The sequence below is a fragment of the Mustela lutreola genome, chromosome 1, assembly GCF_030435805.1.
Source record: "Mustela lutreola isolate mMusLut2 chromosome 1, mMusLut2.pri, whole genome shotgun sequence".
Taxonomy (NCBI): Eukaryota; Metazoa; Chordata; class Mammalia; order Carnivora; family Mustelidae; genus Mustela; species Mustela lutreola.
The window spans coordinates 83453815-83471163 of NC_081290.1; the positions used below are offsets into that span (position 1 = coordinate 83453815).

The 17349-nt window shown below is 37.3% G+C and overlaps 1 long non-coding RNA gene across 2 annotated transcripts in view; it reads left to right on the forward strand.

Annotated features, from left to right (window-relative positions):
• Positions 1-638: 638 nt before the first annotated feature.
• LOC131828055 (uncharacterized) overlaps positions 639-17349 on the forward strand; it is a 151164-nt gene continuing 134453 nt past the window's right edge. For both annotated transcript variants that reach the window (XR_009352211.1, XR_009352215.1), the window contains exon 1: positions 639-789. This is a non-coding gene — a long non-coding RNA (uncharacterized LOC131828055). The remainder of the gene's footprint in view (positions 790-17349) is intronic.

Sequence of the window (17349 nt, forward strand, 5' to 3'; positions counted from 1 at the left end):
GATTGGCAATGTGCTCTTTTGGAATTCAAAATAGAACATATTTCCAGAAAGGTTATCTTGTTGGCAGTAAGTGAGAATTACCTGGCTGTCTGTGACTTTTAGAATGACCCGAGGACTCCCATAATTACACTTTAAAAATAATATTTTGGGAAAAGATTATATAAGTAGAAACGATGCAATGAAGAATCTTATACATATTAAACTCTTTTTTTCAACCCTCCCTAAATTAATGTTTCTCTGCAACCACTTCACCAGTACAGTTGTTGAGTAGGGGAGAATTGCTGCCTTGGGAAGAGGAAGACGGATGGAAAGGAAGTCTAAGTCAGGCCAAGTAAACACAAAATCAGGCGGGCCTGAGGAAGCGAATGGTCAGACATGCGTGTCGGAGTTTATTCCGCGGTGGGAGGGTGTGATAAAAAGCAAGGAAGCTTGGCTTTCACTCCCAGAAAACTTGAGGGTGGCCGTGGGAACCAAAAAGCCCCTCATTGTGCCTTAAAGGGAGTGACGGCCGCACAGGCTGTGTGTGCCTAGGCTCAGGAACCAGGGCAGCACTGCGCAGGCGTGGGCCACAAGCGGCCCTCCCCCCGCCCCAACAAGAGAGCAGGAAATACAGGGAAGGCGGGTCCGCGTAGGCCTATGGTAGAGGCAGAGCTGCGCGGCTGAGGTGCGCAGTGCCCAGGGAGAGCCTGGGAGCCGCGCGGTTAGCTGCTGGCGAGCCTTGTCTGGGTGGACTGCGCCCCGGTGGTCGTCCGGCACACCTTGGGGCCTCGGGTGGGGCCCACATGCCAGGTGAGGAAGCACTTCCTCGGTGGGTTCCCGAGGACGGAGACCATGGCTTGGAGATGGCAAGCGGGAGAGTCGTAGCTTGCTGAGCTCCTCCGCCTCCATTTTGGAGAGCAGGAGAGGACAGGAACCTTGAACAATCGGCCATTACCCCAAAGAGGCCGAGACTACCGGGAAGTTGCTGTTCTACCCAAAACACACTGTCTTACAATCAGGAATAAAGGAGTAACCTTGGTCAACAGGTTTACTTCCTCACGCCACTGAGAGTGGGAACCTGAACGCCACGTTCTATCAGTTCAATGGAAAAGAATGCCACATTTTCACGGAACGCTGGTGTAGCGTGCCCTTTTTCAGTCTTACCAGGCACAGATTGTGTTAAAGATAGGAAAGTAGAATGGAAAAAATTAAAAGTTTAAGGGAAAAAAAAAAAACCCTTAATATTTGGTTTTCTTCAAGAAAAGACACAATTTTACCAGAAAACTGGGGCCATTCTGTATGTACAATTGCCTGCCCCAATTTTTAATGCTTCATGGTTTGAGTGTTTTCCCAATTCTTCAAATATTTAATGGTTATAACTTGACTGCACTCTTCACCTTCCTCTTCCCGTTTTCTCAAATGTTTCTCCTGGCCCCTTTTACTGCCACAACTGTCTCCTTTATACCTCTCCTGGGTGCATCAGGCTTCCTCATTTTCAGTCATGCCTGTATATTGGGGAGCTTTTTAGATAATGCAGCCGCCATGAAGAACTCAGTGACTTTGTTGTGTTGCGCACACTCTGCTCCATTTGTGAATTAGTGCCTCACCCACAAATGGATTTGAAATTAGGGAACAATGGGCCGACTGACCCGCTAGTTCCATATATCGGAAATATATTTGAGAACTAATGTGAGGAGTCTTACCAGAGAAAATGTCCATAACCATCACAAACTGTATTCTCTGGGCTTCCAGCAAGTCATAAATACTTGATAGGAAGGGTTGTTTAGTTGGGATTAAAAAATCATGACAATGAAAAATGCTATCACAATGGTGGGAACATGCACCTGTGAGTATTATTTTTTTCCCACCTGTATACAGAAGGCAGTTCTCTTTATGTGTGGGGAGTTTATTATTACGATAGTTTTGGAAAATGTGGGTGTATTTTCATTTTCTGTCCTTCTTTAAGACACCTGCAATTTTATTCTCTTTAGCTATAACTGGCATATATATCTATAGTTAGTATTTTCTAATCTTGGAATTATTATTATTATTTTTTTTACCAAGGTAACTTTAGTTTCTACCTTGACCTTAATCTATATGAGGAAATGCATCTAGAATGAATGAATGACTAGGCACTTGTAGTGCAGTTATTTAAGAACTGCTTCAGCAAGTTATTTTTATATTTTAAAATGTAAAGATACCTGGTTTTAGGTTTGATTTGATTATTTAAGTAAACTAAAGAATTTCTAAGAAGATTTTGAGATTATTTTTGATGAATTAAGCATTGACAAAGGAAACATTGTTCATGCCCCCCGCCCCCCCCACCATGTCAAAGTATACCCTTCCTATTACAAACCCAGCAGAATCCAAATTTGTCAATTTCTGTAAAATTAAGGGGACATAATTTTGAGTTTGAAATCTTGAATAATGATTACTTGCTGAGCCTATATAAAAATAAAAGAATAACTAGAAGGAAAGGTTTATTTTAGAAACATATTAAGCTTAGGCATACTAATATATATGATATACATAATGTGTATTATGTTGTATTATAATCATAATGTTAGGCATATTATGTAATATAGTGTATATTATTGTTGCCTTTTTACTCTCTTGGCAAAGGTAGAGATGCTGTTGTGGTTTCTGTTAGGTTCAATTAAAATATGTAACATTATTCTCAGACTGGGGCCTTAAGTAGAACAAGTTATATTATGGAGGTCATCTGTTGGAGCTATATTACCAGGCTTAGATTGAGGAAAGAAAATTAGTTTATAGCAATTAGGAATTTAGAACCATAGTACTCACTGGAAGAGTGCTAATTAAGTTTAGGCAGAGAAGACTCTTAGGATAAACAGCCTCTGGATATGCTAGTTTAAGTTTTATACATTAGGGGGAAAGTACATGTGTTTTATCTGAATTCAGTGCTATACATGGTTGCTTAAAGAGTAGATATAATGCCACATCTGTCAAACATGGAATAAAAGTGTGCTTCATCTGGGGGCTCTCCCATACAAAGGTACAATTTTTACTTTATGATGCTAACTGGGTTCTGAGAAGAAATTGGAAGAAAAAGAGGCTGTTCTATAAATAATATTGATACAGGATTAAATGGAAAAAATTCTGCAGTATATTGCAAATGTAAAGAAACCATATGTAGGAAAACTCCACAAAATATTATACTACAATAATGTGAGAAGGGAAGTTAAGATTAAATGGGGCAGTGAAGGTTAATAGTAACTTTCACCGTGAGCCAGCACAATCCCTTTTTTTCTATACTATTGGGTTTCTGTGCAAGTGTTTGAAGAGAGATGTTTGGACCTAGGTTACATAATCCATTGTTCTTTGCTCCAGAATATTGTGTTGCATCTTTGGAGATTTCCTGTCAGCTTCTCCATAAAAAGAATTGTTCTCAAACGCTCTGCTGCCTAGAGCCATGCTTCAGCTAGTGCAATTTTTCCATATTAACCTTGCTGATAAGCAGAGCCTACTTTAAATATAAGTTTGATGCAAATTGGGAAGAAAAGGAAATAATAATGGGGCTTAGCTTGTGTAAGTTTTGCCTGAGGAAAAATGGTACAAATATTTTATTATTTAATTATCTTTTAGGCTCGCTCTCACTCTCTTTCTCTGTCACTCTGTGGAAGGTAGTTACCCCATCAGCGTACTGAAAGTCTGTTCAGCAGAGCAAGAGCTAGTCAATAGACAGCATTTTCTCTTTATTATTTATACTGTTAAGATTGAAAAAAAAATTGAGTGAAAGGAAGCATATTTGTGGAATATATCATCTGAAGAACATTTGGCTATTGGGGATTAATAATAGATTAGCTGTGCGAATAGAAAATACCCTAAGGCTCTAAAACTTTTATTTAGTACTTGGCATTTGCATTCATCAATCTCTTCTAAACCTTTTTTTACCTCACAACAATTTTGAGTAACAACCATTTCTCCCATTGTGTGACATCGACTGCTTGAACTACAAATCAGTTCAGTTATGACACTAACTACCATAGTTAGCACAGACCTCATAGGCTAAGGGCTCAGTTTCATGACTGCCCCACTTCTTAAAAAAAAAAAAAATTATTTTATTTTATTATTATTATTTCTAAAGATTTTATTTATTTATTTGAGAGACACAGTGAAAGGGGGAACACAAACAGGGGGATTGGGAGAGGGAGAAGCAGGCTCTCCAAGGAGAAGGGAGCCTGATGCAGGGCTGAATCCCAGGATCCTGGAATCATGACCTGAGCCGAAGGCAGATTCTTAACCAACTGAGCCACCCAGGCTCCCCAAGACTGCCCTACTTCAAATGCTAGTAACAAGTTCCAGGTTGTTACCTATATTTATGACCACCCAACTATATATTGAGGATTTCCATGACTTCCTCCTCAGGTTAGATAATTTACTAGAACGGCTCATGGAACTGAGTTAAGTTTACTTACTCTTACTGATTTCTTATAAAAGATACAATTCAGGACTAGCCAAATGGGAAAATGAATAGGGCAAGTTATAGGTGAGGGGCACATGGAACTTGCATGTCACCCCTCCTAGCACCGTGGTGTGTTCACTAACCCAGAAGCTTTCTGAATCTTATTAGGAGTTTCTTTGGAGGTTTCACTGGTTGATTAAATAAATCATTGACTGTTGGTGATGAACTCAATCTCTATCCCCTCTCCCCTCTCTAGATGTGAGGGGGCCGGGCTAAAAATTCCAGTACTTTAATCTTGCCCTGGTCTTTCTGGTGACCAGTATACATCCTGGAACTATCTAAGGGCCCACCAAAAAAATGGCTTCAATTGAAGAAAAGATGCTCCTATTACCCAGGAAATTGCCAGGGACATAGGAGTTCTGTGTCAGGAACCAGGGATAAAGACCAAATATTAGACCAGAAGATGCTCCTATCAACTGTGTCATTCAGGAAATTATAGAGGTCTTAGGAGATCTGTTGAAGGAACTTTGGGCAAAGACCAAATATATGTTTGTTTTTTACTCACATTCTCCCTTTCTAATTTTTGATCATAGGAAAGAAATACTGTCTTTCCTCCCTCACTCATTATATGTGTCAATTTTATTTAAGAGTCTGACATATCCCCTTAGAGCTTCTTCGTTAAGAAATATTTTCATGAAAATTAATAAAAGGAGTAGAAAAGACAAACTTCCTCATATAGGTTATGTTCTTTTCCCCCTTATAATCTTGGCCAATACTGTTTTCTGAAGGGTATGATAATGTTAACAAAAGTCTTGTGATTTGTTATAAATATCATAAATTACAAATAAGTCTCCTTTGTCAGATAGGAAGTATGGCAAATGGGAAATAATAATCTTATTTATTTCTGCCTGGTTTTAAAAAATGTTGCCATTTCTTAGTCTACCTTTGCTCCTTTCTGTCCTCCATAGTGTTCATGTCACTTGATTTTAGTCGGTCATACATAACTTCCAGATCTGTATTTCTCAGATTCTAAATTTCTGATACATACAGGCAGAAATCTTTCAGTTTTCCTACAGACATTTTAATTTTAAGCATTCATTTATTTACTGCATTTTATTTTATTTTACTATTTTTAAATATTTGTTTATTTAAATCTAATTAATTAACATATAATGTATGATTGGTTTTAGAGGTACAGGCCTGTGACTCATCAGTCTTATCTAATACCCACTGTTCATTATATCCCATGCCCTCCTTAATGTCTAGTGCATGAAAAAATTTTTATTTCTTTCATTTCTTGAAGTACCATTAACATACAGGGTTATATTGGTTTCAGCTGTGCAATATAATGAGTCAACTGTTCTACACATTACTCAGTGCTCATCATGATAAGGGTATTCATTTTTTTTTTTTTTAGTGATAGCATACTCTCAATCTCTTTTTTCTGCATCACCCATCTGCTCACCTCCCTCCCATTTGGCAACCACCAGCTTCTTCTCTGTATTTAAGATTCTATTTTTTTGCTTGTTTCTTTTTTTATTTTGTTCATTTGTTTGTTTTGCTTAAGTGCATTTGTTTCTCAATGCATTTTTTTCAAGGGCCTATTATGTGCTGGCACTTAACATGTTGAAAACTATTCATTTCATTTCTATTTTCTTATATCCAGATAACAAACATAGACACCTAGGGACTGATTTTCCCCTCATTCCTTTGATGATGGTGATAAAAATAACTGGTCAAATACTATGAAAGGCATTTAACATACCTCATTAACTCATTGAATTCTTATAACAGTTTTGTGAGTTAGGAACTATTATTTTAAAGTCAAGGAGAGGGGCACTTGGGTGTCTCAGTTGGTTAAGCGGAGAGCCTGCTTCTCTCTCTCTCCCTTTGCCTGCCGCTCTGCTTACTTGTTCTCTCAAATAAATAAATAAAATCTTAAAAAAAAATAAAGTCAAGGAGAAATTTGAGTTGAGAATTCTGTAACTTATGACTTAAGGTCATATAGCTACTGGGTGGGAGAAGCAGGTCTGAACTAAGGTCAAATGTAGTAACTAAGACTCCAAGCTGATTTTCCTTTGTTAACATCATGGATATAAATCTCCCTCTTCTCCAGTCTCACTGCTCCAAGTGTAGTTGAGTCCATCATTATCTTGGCCTGGATTGCTTTAACTGGTTTATATTGGTTCATATGTTTCCATTTCATCTTCAGTACTGCTACCAGATAAATCTAAGATCTGATCATGTTCCTTGTTAATTAAAAAACCTTCTATGGCTTCTCATTAACTACGTGACAGGGCACAAACTTCTCTTCCAATATTCATCTCACTCTCCTACTGTCCCCCTCCACAGGTTGTTTGCTAACAGAACACAGATTTTGTTTGCAGTGTGGTAGCAATGGGCCCGCCCACTCCAGTGGGTGGTTGCAATTGGTCTTAAGCCAGTGTCTCTTGATGGAGGTGTTTTGGTGTTTTAAACAGTACAAATCTCCACTGTGGGGGATTGTTTTCCACATTTCAGTGTTTTTAGCATCTCTGGCCTCTTGGCATGGGTAGCTAGTCATGCCATTGGGTTCTCTCCCTCACTGCAATGATCAAAATGTCTTCACACATGTTAAAGCATTCCTTTCGGTTTAAGGGAGAACCACAGGTGTAAGTTAATCACGGTATTCCTTCCCCCTATTCTCAGATTCCCTCCTAGCTAAATGTAGCCATGTTATACCCTTAGGGGCCCTGATACCTAAGGGAAGTCAGCTATAGGATCTTTAGGGAAGCTTTTCATTTTCTTTCTTTTCTTTCTTTTTTTTTTTTTTTTTAAAGATTTTATTTATTTACTTGACAGAGAGATCACAAGTAGGCAGAGAGGCAGGCAGAGAGAGAGAGAGAGGGAAGCAGGCTCCACGCTGAGCAGAGAGCCTGGTTCAGGGCTTGATCCCAGGACCCTGAGATCCTGACCTGAGCAGTGGCTTAACACACTGAGCCACCCACGTGCCCCTCATTTTCTTAATTGAAAGAATGGATATAGCTGCTGATGTTCCTCTCTTTCTTCTTCCTGCCCTGAATGAGGGACTAGAGCAAAGCTGTAGAATTCATTTTGCAACAAGCCAGTGTGCCAAGAGTAGTGGAATAGAAAGACTGAGGGCCTGAATTTTAGTACCAGTGGTGTCTTCTTTATCTCCTTGTAATTTATTTTTTAATCCTGTACAATACAAAATGCTCACTATGATGTTACCATGGGTCACCATACAAAGTTATCACAATATTATGATTATATTCGGATGCTGTACCTTTCATCCCTATGACTCCTTCATTTCACGCCTGGAAGATTGCGTCTCTTAATTCCCTTCACCCATTGTTCCCATCTCCCCACCTCCATCCCCTCTGGCAACTACAAGTTTGTTTTGAATAGATTTTTGGGAGGAAGAATGGTTTTATTTTGAATTATGAACTCTGTCATACTTGGTATCTAATACAGTGTGTGTCAATCTAGAACAAATTAAAACATTGGATATAATCCTTGCTTGAGGATAGCATTCCTTTAGACTCACATTTCTGGTTCATTGTGTCCTTTTAGTTGTGACATCATTTTAGGGGACTATCATGTTCATGTCTGTAGACAGTTAAACATGTCACCTGCTCATTTACTTGGCTCTGGACAGCTTTATTTCCATTCTGTTTCTTCACCCTTTTCTATGGCTATACCCTAGACATTGACATACCTAATACTTCTTTCTTAGAAATAATAAACCATCCTTTCTGTTGTTGCATTGGTCTTTTTCACTAGGCTTGCTTTCTTTTTTGCTGCTGCCTTCTTCTTCTTCCTCTTCTTTTTTTTTGTGCATGGGGACCTCTCGTCCTTGACTCTGCAGGATTCTCTCTATTGATACTCCCTGTCTTTCTGTCTTATCTGGTTTAATTTCCATGGTTCATCATTTCAACCACGCTTGAGCAATTCCCTAAACTTCCTTATGTTTTACATATCTTGGTCATTTTTTTAATGTTATTTTTTCATTTTACTTAGAAGTTCTTTAAAAACTTATCCATTCTTGGGATGTCTGGGTGGTTCAGTTGATTAAACATCTGCCTTCAGCTCAGGTCATAATCCCATGGTCTGGGACCCAGCCCAAAGTCAGGCTCCCTGCTCAGTGAGGAGTTGGCTTCTCCCGCTCCCTGTGGCTACTTGTGCATGTATACGCTCTCTCTCTCTAATAAATAAATAAAATCTTAAAAAACCAAAAACAAAAATGAAAAAACTTGTCCTTTGACTCCAGCTACTTATGCCCTCCCCCAACCACTCCTTTCTTAACAGATAAATGTATTTTGCCATAAAGAAAATCTATACTGTACCCATCTTTTACTCATTCCCTCCTGTTATAATTCAGAGAGGATCCTTTTTTTTTTTTGTTTAAATATAATCTCTCTAGGTGAGCTCTGAGTCTCATAAACTGCCATCATCACAGGGACCTTGTCCTTTCTCCTTCTGTTATATTCTGTCAGAATTTAAATATGGCATAAGTTGCTCCCATCTTGTAAACGGATCATACTTAGATCTTTCTTCCCTTTCTGGATTCTTTTGCTCTCTTTCCATTCCCTCCCAGTTACACATTTTGAAAGAATTGCTTATACTTTGTGCTTCCACTCTCACCTCCTAACTTCCTTGATTAGTTCTATTCATTCACTACACTGGTTCCTTGGCTTGGGTGAAACTTGTCTCTCCAGAGTCACTAGTAATCTTGCTAATGCCAAGAGGCATGGCTCAATCCTTATGTTATTTGATGTCTTTCTTGTCTGACATTTTTGATCCTGACACACTTTCTTCCTTTGACCTCCTGATATTTTAGGTAAAAGTTTCCTTTTACTTTTCTGGCTGTTCTTTCGTATTCATCTTTCCAGGATTCTTTCCCTGAGGAGTCTCTCCTACGGCCTTCTCTTTTCATTCTATAGTTCTTTTCACTAGACCATCTGTTCCCATGACTTAAAATACCAACCATATGCTGTTGATTTCCAAGTGGTTGATTCCTTCTCAGCAGTTTTTAACTCCAAACCTATATATATAATTGCCTACTAGATGTTTTCACTAGGCTATCATGTAGGTATTTCAAAACAACACATCTTATCTTTTCCCACAAGCTTGCTTATCTTTTGTTGTTTCTAATCTCATTAAGTGTCTTCATCTAGTTATTCAAAGGAGTAACTTGACAATGATCTTTGACTCATCTTTCTCCTTTATGTTCCGTATCTAAAGATGGTTGGATCCTATTTGTTCTGCCTTCTAAATATTTCTCTGATAGGCCAACATTTCTCTCTTCCTGTGCTGTTTTCCTAGTTCAAGGTGACATTTAGCTGTCATCTGGATAAACACAAGACCCTTCTATTTCATCTCTGTGCTATAATATTTCCTTTTGTAAATCTATTCAAATGCACATATTATTATCCACCTGGCTAAAATCCTCCAGGAACTTCTAGTTCCTCTTCTGACCTAAACTTTTAAGCATGTCTTATAAGGTTCTACTTTACACTCTCCACTAACCATTTAACCTTTTTTATTCTAAGCACTAGATATAGGAAAGTTCTTTCCATGCATTTTTCACTCATATTCTCTTTATTTTCTCATTGGCCCATGCCCTCTTCTTCCTACTTTATTCGTTTAACTCTTGCTCATTTTCTAGATTTTATCGTAGGTATCACTTCCTTTAGACAGCATTTTTTCTTTTTCTTTTTTTCTTTAGGACTTTATTTATTAGGGAGTGAGAGAATAAGTGGAGGGGTTGGTGGAGAGGGGCAGAGGGAGAGGGAGAAGCTGAGCAGGGAGCCCCACTTGAGCCTCAGTTCCAGGACCCTGGGATCAAGACCTGAGTGGAAGGCAGATGCTTAACTGACTGAGCCACCTGGATGCCCCTAGAAAGCCTTTTCTCTTTTCACATCCCCACTTCAAGTCTGGATAGGTTCTACGGCACCCTGTATGTATTTCATCATGGCATTAATAAAAATGTATTTACTAGTGTATTTGTCTGTATCATGGAATAGACTATGAGTTCTGTAGGAGCAGTGACTAGCCCAGCATTGCACCCTAGGGTCTGGCACATTATATGGTAATAAATAGAGACTTAACACATGACTGAATAAATAAATCAGTGAGTGGGTGACTTTTAACCGATTGAATGTATAGACTGAGTGAACGTTTGGGACCCAAAACCCTAATATGTGAGTTTGAGATTCGAATTGGCTGATGTTGCCAATCATTGGGGAAAGGAATCCAGAAAGCAGAGCCATTTTGGAAGTGAGATAGCTGAAGCATTTTTGTGGAGCTGTCTGGTGAGCTGCTGAATTTATAGGACTGGTTTCAGGAGAGGAAAGTGTGCTAGATACATTGATTGGAAGTCATTATCCTATGAGTATGAGATAGCCCAGGGAGAGGCTGTATAGTGGGAGAAAAGAGCAAATTGATAGATTACTTAGGAACATTGGCATTTATGAAGTGAGCAGAACAACAGAGAACCCACAAAGGCATCTGAGAGGAAGGTTGACAGGTTATGGGAAAGCACCCCACTTGCTGTCATGTAAGCAAAGGAAATGGAGAGATAATTGACAGTGTCAGATTAATTAGTTTTTTGTCATTTAACAAATTGAGTTCCTAGAAAGGATGTAATGTCAGGTGATATATGTCTACCTTGCTTCACTACAGGTTTCTTGGATGCAGAGATACTGTCTTATTTGTGCTTTTAATCCCAGAATTTAGCTCAGTATTTGACACCAGTAGAATTTGATAAACCAGTGTTAAAGGCATTGCTCTGGTTAAGTGATGGACTCAAAATGTATGATGACATTGGCATAAATAGCTGATTTCTCTTTATTCTATAAAATTTTTCTTCTAAATCATGCTTGGATTTCAAAGACATCTGGAAAATGGAATATAGTTAGGTATTTCCTATTGTATCATTTTAAAGTGGGTCAACCTTAGTGACTATTTTCAGTTTTAGCATCCCTGACTCCTCTGTGTTTTTTACTACCCAGTTTCTTTGCTTTTTTTGGTTTGTAGACATTACTAGTTCTGTGTCTTATTCTGAAGATTTAAAAAATCTGATAAAAATAGGTAAGTCATATTAAATGGTGTTGACTTAAAATGTTAAAAACTCCCAGAGATGCTTTCATCATAAAAGAAGACTTACTAGAATGCAGAGCTCACTTATCAGTAGGGTGGAAGTAGTGGTAGTGGAGATGGTAGTACAGGGGCTCTGTACTCTCAAATACAGAGCTTGCCCTAAAAGTCATGTGTGGAGAGACCCCTAGTTCTCAAATAACATCTGTTTTGAATCCTTACTCCTCACTTACTAGGTGGGTGCCTTTGAAAATATCCCAGACTTTCTGAGCTTTAAATTCCTCATCTGTAAAAGGATCATAAGACCTTCCCTGTGAATCTCTTGGGTTATCCAGAGGATCAAATGAGATTGACGATGTGCAGCTAGTTTGCACATGAAAGACTATTATTCTCTGCAAGCAGTACATGAAAGTGTCTAATACTGTTGCCTTGTGTTTTCCAGTCTTAGGTTTACACCCTTTTGTTTGTTCTTTGAATACTCCAGAGCCGCAAAAAAGTTTATTATGTTATAGTATAATTGTAACATTATATAATATAATGCAAAGTAATTATTTCGAAGTAGAAATACTGCAGAGTAACATAGGTATTTAGAGGTAGTTGTACTATAGGTATGCAAATGATTTAAGCCTCCTCTCTACTTAAAAAAAAAAAACCAAAAACAAGTAAACCAATAGCCTAGGACACAAAGCAGTCTTCCCAGTTTATTCTTCCTGGAGACACCCAAACTCTTCAGAGAGCTGATTGGTGTTCATACTTCCCACACAGCTGCAGTTGAACCTGTGCAGTTACCTCCAGGGGATTGTTTTGGCTCTAGTGTGCTGGATAATTGCCTATTTGGACAACTTTGCCTTGGATAATTTCCCTTTGTTCAATCACGGGACTCATAAATCCATGCACAGGGGGACATATTTCAGAAAATAATATTTGGCCATAGATAGTTGCAATTTCAAGACCCTTTCAAAGGGTGATAATGACATATTTTTACTGGACAATGTAAGGTTTCAAACTTTGAAGATAAATTCTGGGATCCAGATCATTTATGCACCAGTATAGAAAATGCATTGCTTATCCATCAACCTGTTTCAAAATGTTAAGGTCATGAATAAGAATGTTCCACAGCCCATAAAATACTTTTCTTGGAGTATAACTTAAGCAGGGGGAATATTATTAAGTATGTAGGAGTTCTACTTTAGTATTCAACTGAGATATAAAATGAGAAAGAAAAAGACCCACTTCTTTCGAAGTATGTTTTCCTTACAATATTAAATGCTTAGAAAAGAAAATGCACACAAAGTTTTTTTTTATCCTTTCGTCTCTGAATTTATTTTGATTTCATCATGGAAATTTGGATGAATGGCTTGAGTGGTTATCTCATTTATAAAATCTGTTGGACATAGTTATGGTTATGTTTTCCAGAAACTACTATGTGCTAAATATGGGTCAGGAGCATTTAGAAAGGAGGATACAGCTGTATACTATTCCTATGAAAAAAGAAACAATGTCAGGAGTCATCAGAGAGATTTAGAGATGCTTTCTGCAGGATTTCCAAATTTCAACAAAATTGTTTTACCCTGAATAATGGTAGGTTTAGTCTTAGCCAAAATGCAACTGGGCAATCTGTTACTTCCCATATGGAAAGCAACTGTTCAAGTAAATTATATAATTGTACATTACAACTTTGCTTCTGTCATACATTATAAATTCAATTCTATCCCAAACTGTGACCATTGCATGATTGAGCCAAGTTTAGTGTTGCTGTAACCAGCCTTTCTTGTCGTAGTTGCATCCAGTGGAAAAAAAAAAGGTGAATACTCTTTATTTCTTTTAACTTGGCTTCTTCTTGGCATCCACTGGACCTGTCAGTGGATGTCACTTTTATCCTGATTTTGGGAATCAACCAAGAAGTTTTTCTAGAGTAGCCTGTTGTGAAATGAAGAACCTAATAGGAAAAGGTAATTGTTCTTTTGGATTAATTTTTATTTTCTTTTGAATGATATTGTTGGTATTAAAATTTATAGAGCATTTATAAAACCTAAAAATTATTACATGGACCTTTTTATTTTCTCACAATGGTGTTCTGTCATGAGAGAGCTGAGCTCATCGTCTCACTGGGCTGGTGCTCGTGAGGCATTGTACAACGTTCTCTGTTTTGTTATGTTGGCAAAGGAAATTACACGAGTGCCATGATTGTCAGAATGATGCAGCACCTCTGAGGAAAGGGATTACTGCCTTATTAAAGATAGGTTTGGGTGAGCTATGCCAAATGTTGAGTGGGATTTACCGTACAAACACAATGTGAAATTTCTGTGTATTTTGGTTGTGAGAAAACAAGTGTTGGTAAGAAAAGAACAGAAATGCAAGTGGGAAAATAATCATCTTTTTCTGGGTTCTTTCATGAAGCAAAGGGTTGAAATCTAAAAGCAACAGAGACTTCTAAAAAAATAACAGATTTTACTGTCAAGAAAACATTAACTTAAGTGAGGCAAGTAAGTAATATTATTTATGCTTTATAGTAAATTGAATAGCTGAGACATGATACTCCTATGATGTGTCAGACTCTTTACCAGTGGTTTTGTTTCCTTTTACTTGGTTTGTGAGGATGTGTTATGAATGTACAATTATATTCATCCTCTCTAAAATTCCAGTGTTTAACATTCCAGGACCTCTCAGATTAAAATGATACCTTTCAGATTATAGGCCATCATATTAAAATATAAGCCTTAAAAATGTATTAACCTCTTTCATTCATGATTTTATTTATTTGGGTCCTTTCTCAAATAAGTAGAAGAAGAATAAATGAAACAAGCTGGGATTGGGAGGGAGACAAACCATAAGTGACTCTTAATCTCACAAAACAAACTGAGGGTTGCCGGGGGGAGGGGGTTTGGGAGAAGGGGGTGGGATTATGGACATTGGGGAGGGTATGTGATTTGGTGAGTGCTGTGAAGTGTGTAAACCTGGTGATTCACAGACCTGTACCCCTGGGGATAAAAATATATGTTTATAAAAAATTAAAAAAAAATGTATTAACCATTGCATAAGTGATATGTAGCTTAATTCTTTTTTTATGTGACTTACTATTTTTTTTTTTTTTAGAATATACAGTGTCCCTTGTTTGGAGTTGTCAGATTATTTGCCTTATAGCAGATTTATGAAGTAAGCTCATTAACATACTCTGCCTACCTTTAAAACTGGTAATGTAAAAGAAGAAAAAACTTACTGTTTTTTTATTGAACAGTGTGTTATGTTTCTACAGATGTCAGCATTGGGCTATGCAAACAGCTTAATACTTGAGAAACCCTGAAAATTATTACTTTTTGTTATTATTAATCCATAATTGTCTTCCTATATCATGTGTTACTTATCTTTATCATTGTAGAGCCTTAGAGAATTAAAGAGAAGTAACAAAAGATAATTTAAATTATAGCAATAAATAAGGGTAACTTTGTCCTGCTTAAAAGCTTAACAATAATGAATTATGAGAATTTCAAAGTAAAGCTACTATTCAATTTTTAATTAGGCAAGTTTATTCATCTTTTATATTTGGGGCCATCACTGACCATAATTCATTAAGATACCATTATAAATTAACCTCTAGTGAGTAATTGAAACATAAATTATCATCTGATAAATAATGGTTTATAAGGTGGCAGTTTAATGCATTGGTTTAATGGACCAATAAAGGTACTACAAAGTGATACAGAATTGTTTGGTGACTTTTGGAATAGTAGTACCTCAGGGAAGTAGATAGATGAGTGTGCATAAAAGTCATTTAAGCATACTCAAAGACATTTCAACATCATATTTTATTATTTATTTATTTATTTTTAGAGATTTTATTTGTTTATTTGACAGACAGAGATCACAGGTAGGCAGAGAGACAGAGAGAGAGAGAGGAAGGGAAGCAGGCTCCCCGCTGAGCAGAGAGCCTGATGCGGGGCTCCATCCCAGGACCCTGGGATCACGACCTGAGTTGAAGGCAGAGGCTTTAACCCACTGAGCCACCCAGGCGCCCCTTGACATCATATTTTATTTAATTAATTAGTTAATTAATTGATAGATAGGGATCACAAGTAGGCAGAGAGGCAGGCAGAGAGAGGAAGGGAAGCAGGCTCCCTTCTGAGCAGAGAGCTTGATGCGGGGCTTGATCCCAGGACCCTGGGATCATGACATGAGTCGAAGGCAGAGGTTTTAACCCACTGAGCCACCCAGGTGCCCCTTGACATCATATTTTAAATTGGGAAGCCAGAACTAGATTGGTTAAATGCTAATCACAGTGAGAAATTAAATGTATTCTTGAATGCTTTCCTGAGAAACCAGCATTCGGAAAATTAGCAGTGCGTCCCTTAGTTAAACTGTATCTTTGGTCTCAACTTGTGCTCTTCCTTCTCCATCTTTTATTTCTTTGAGCCATTTCTTCCAATTGCCTGTATGTTAAGACGTGAACAAGAAAATACTCTTAATATATTTGAAAATTGTTGCTTTTATTTCATTAATCTTTATAGCTCATAGAAATATATTTTCAGATTGCTTGTTTTAAAGAAGTAGGCAAGTTCAAATGATGATATCTTTCTAGTGCACAAAGTCGGTAATAAAGAAGTTAGTAAAGTTTAAGTCGATTCTTCCTATTAGGAAGACTGAGAAACTTGTGCAGAAAGGAAGTTCAGCTTTAATTTTTCTTTTACTAATAAGCAAAGCAAACAACTGTTTCCAGTTTCTTTTACCTCCCTCACTGTTAACATGGTAGTTTGGTACCTTGCTTTATATTTGGAAGTATTTGCTTTCTCTGTGTTTATGACGGAACAGAATTGTACGAAAATCTACCACTAGTGGTAATGGTACTTTTGGGGAACATAAAGAGTTTTCTAGTGGATAGAAATACGTAAAATGAGCTCCAATAATGATATTAGTTTCTCCTCTGATTGAAGGGATTTCCTTAATTTTGAGGGAATAGGAAAGAGTTAAACATAAAAAAAAAAGGAGAATGCATTTTATTATTTTTGAGTTAAATGTTAGTCGAAAGCTTTTTCCCCTTGAATAATGTAAAGGAGAAGTCACATGAGATTAGCACAAATGTGAGACAATTAAGGTAATAAATTAGAATTTTCAGAAGCTCTGACTGATTACTGATTGTAGGATTTATTTTGAAGACCTTTTGGTAACCTCAGCTGTAATGTTTGCTTCCACAGAAGTCTCAGTGAGTTGGGGGAGGAGCATATGGTCCCTTTATGTCACAGCCTGCATTTAAAACTGATTTCCAACTTGGGGCTGACACTTTTGTTCCAAACCTGATCGTTTTGGCTTCAGAGCTTGTGTTCTGATGGCCAATTTGGACTTTCAAGCAAAGATACGAATTTAAAAGTCTTTTGGACAACAAATGACTTTTAAAAAATAACATTTTAATGATTTAAATGGAAGCAATCAGAAGAAGTTGTATTAAATTTCTCTTAAAGTATACATGTTTAGCGAGTAAGAGGAAAAAGTGGCTGAAAAAATGCTGTCTGTTATTTTTCTTCAAAACCCCAAATAGTTGAACAATTGAGTAGCTCAAAAGACTTGAATTGGGATATCTTTGTGGAAAATATTTTTGGCAATGAAAGTACTGCTAATAAAACAATGAGAGATAATAAACTTTAACAGTGAGTTTTTAATCTGTATGGTTTCTAAAGATCAATCTCAGTGGTAGAAGTATTTTATTGGAGATCTTTTAGAAGAAGGTCAACCTTATTCAGGAATTTCAGGAATAGAAAAAAAATTAGATATTTAGGGAAAAATGGTTGTGAATTAAGGTTTTCCTTGATGGCACTTGCTGTTGTTATGCTTTCCTAAGCTTTTAATACCAAATT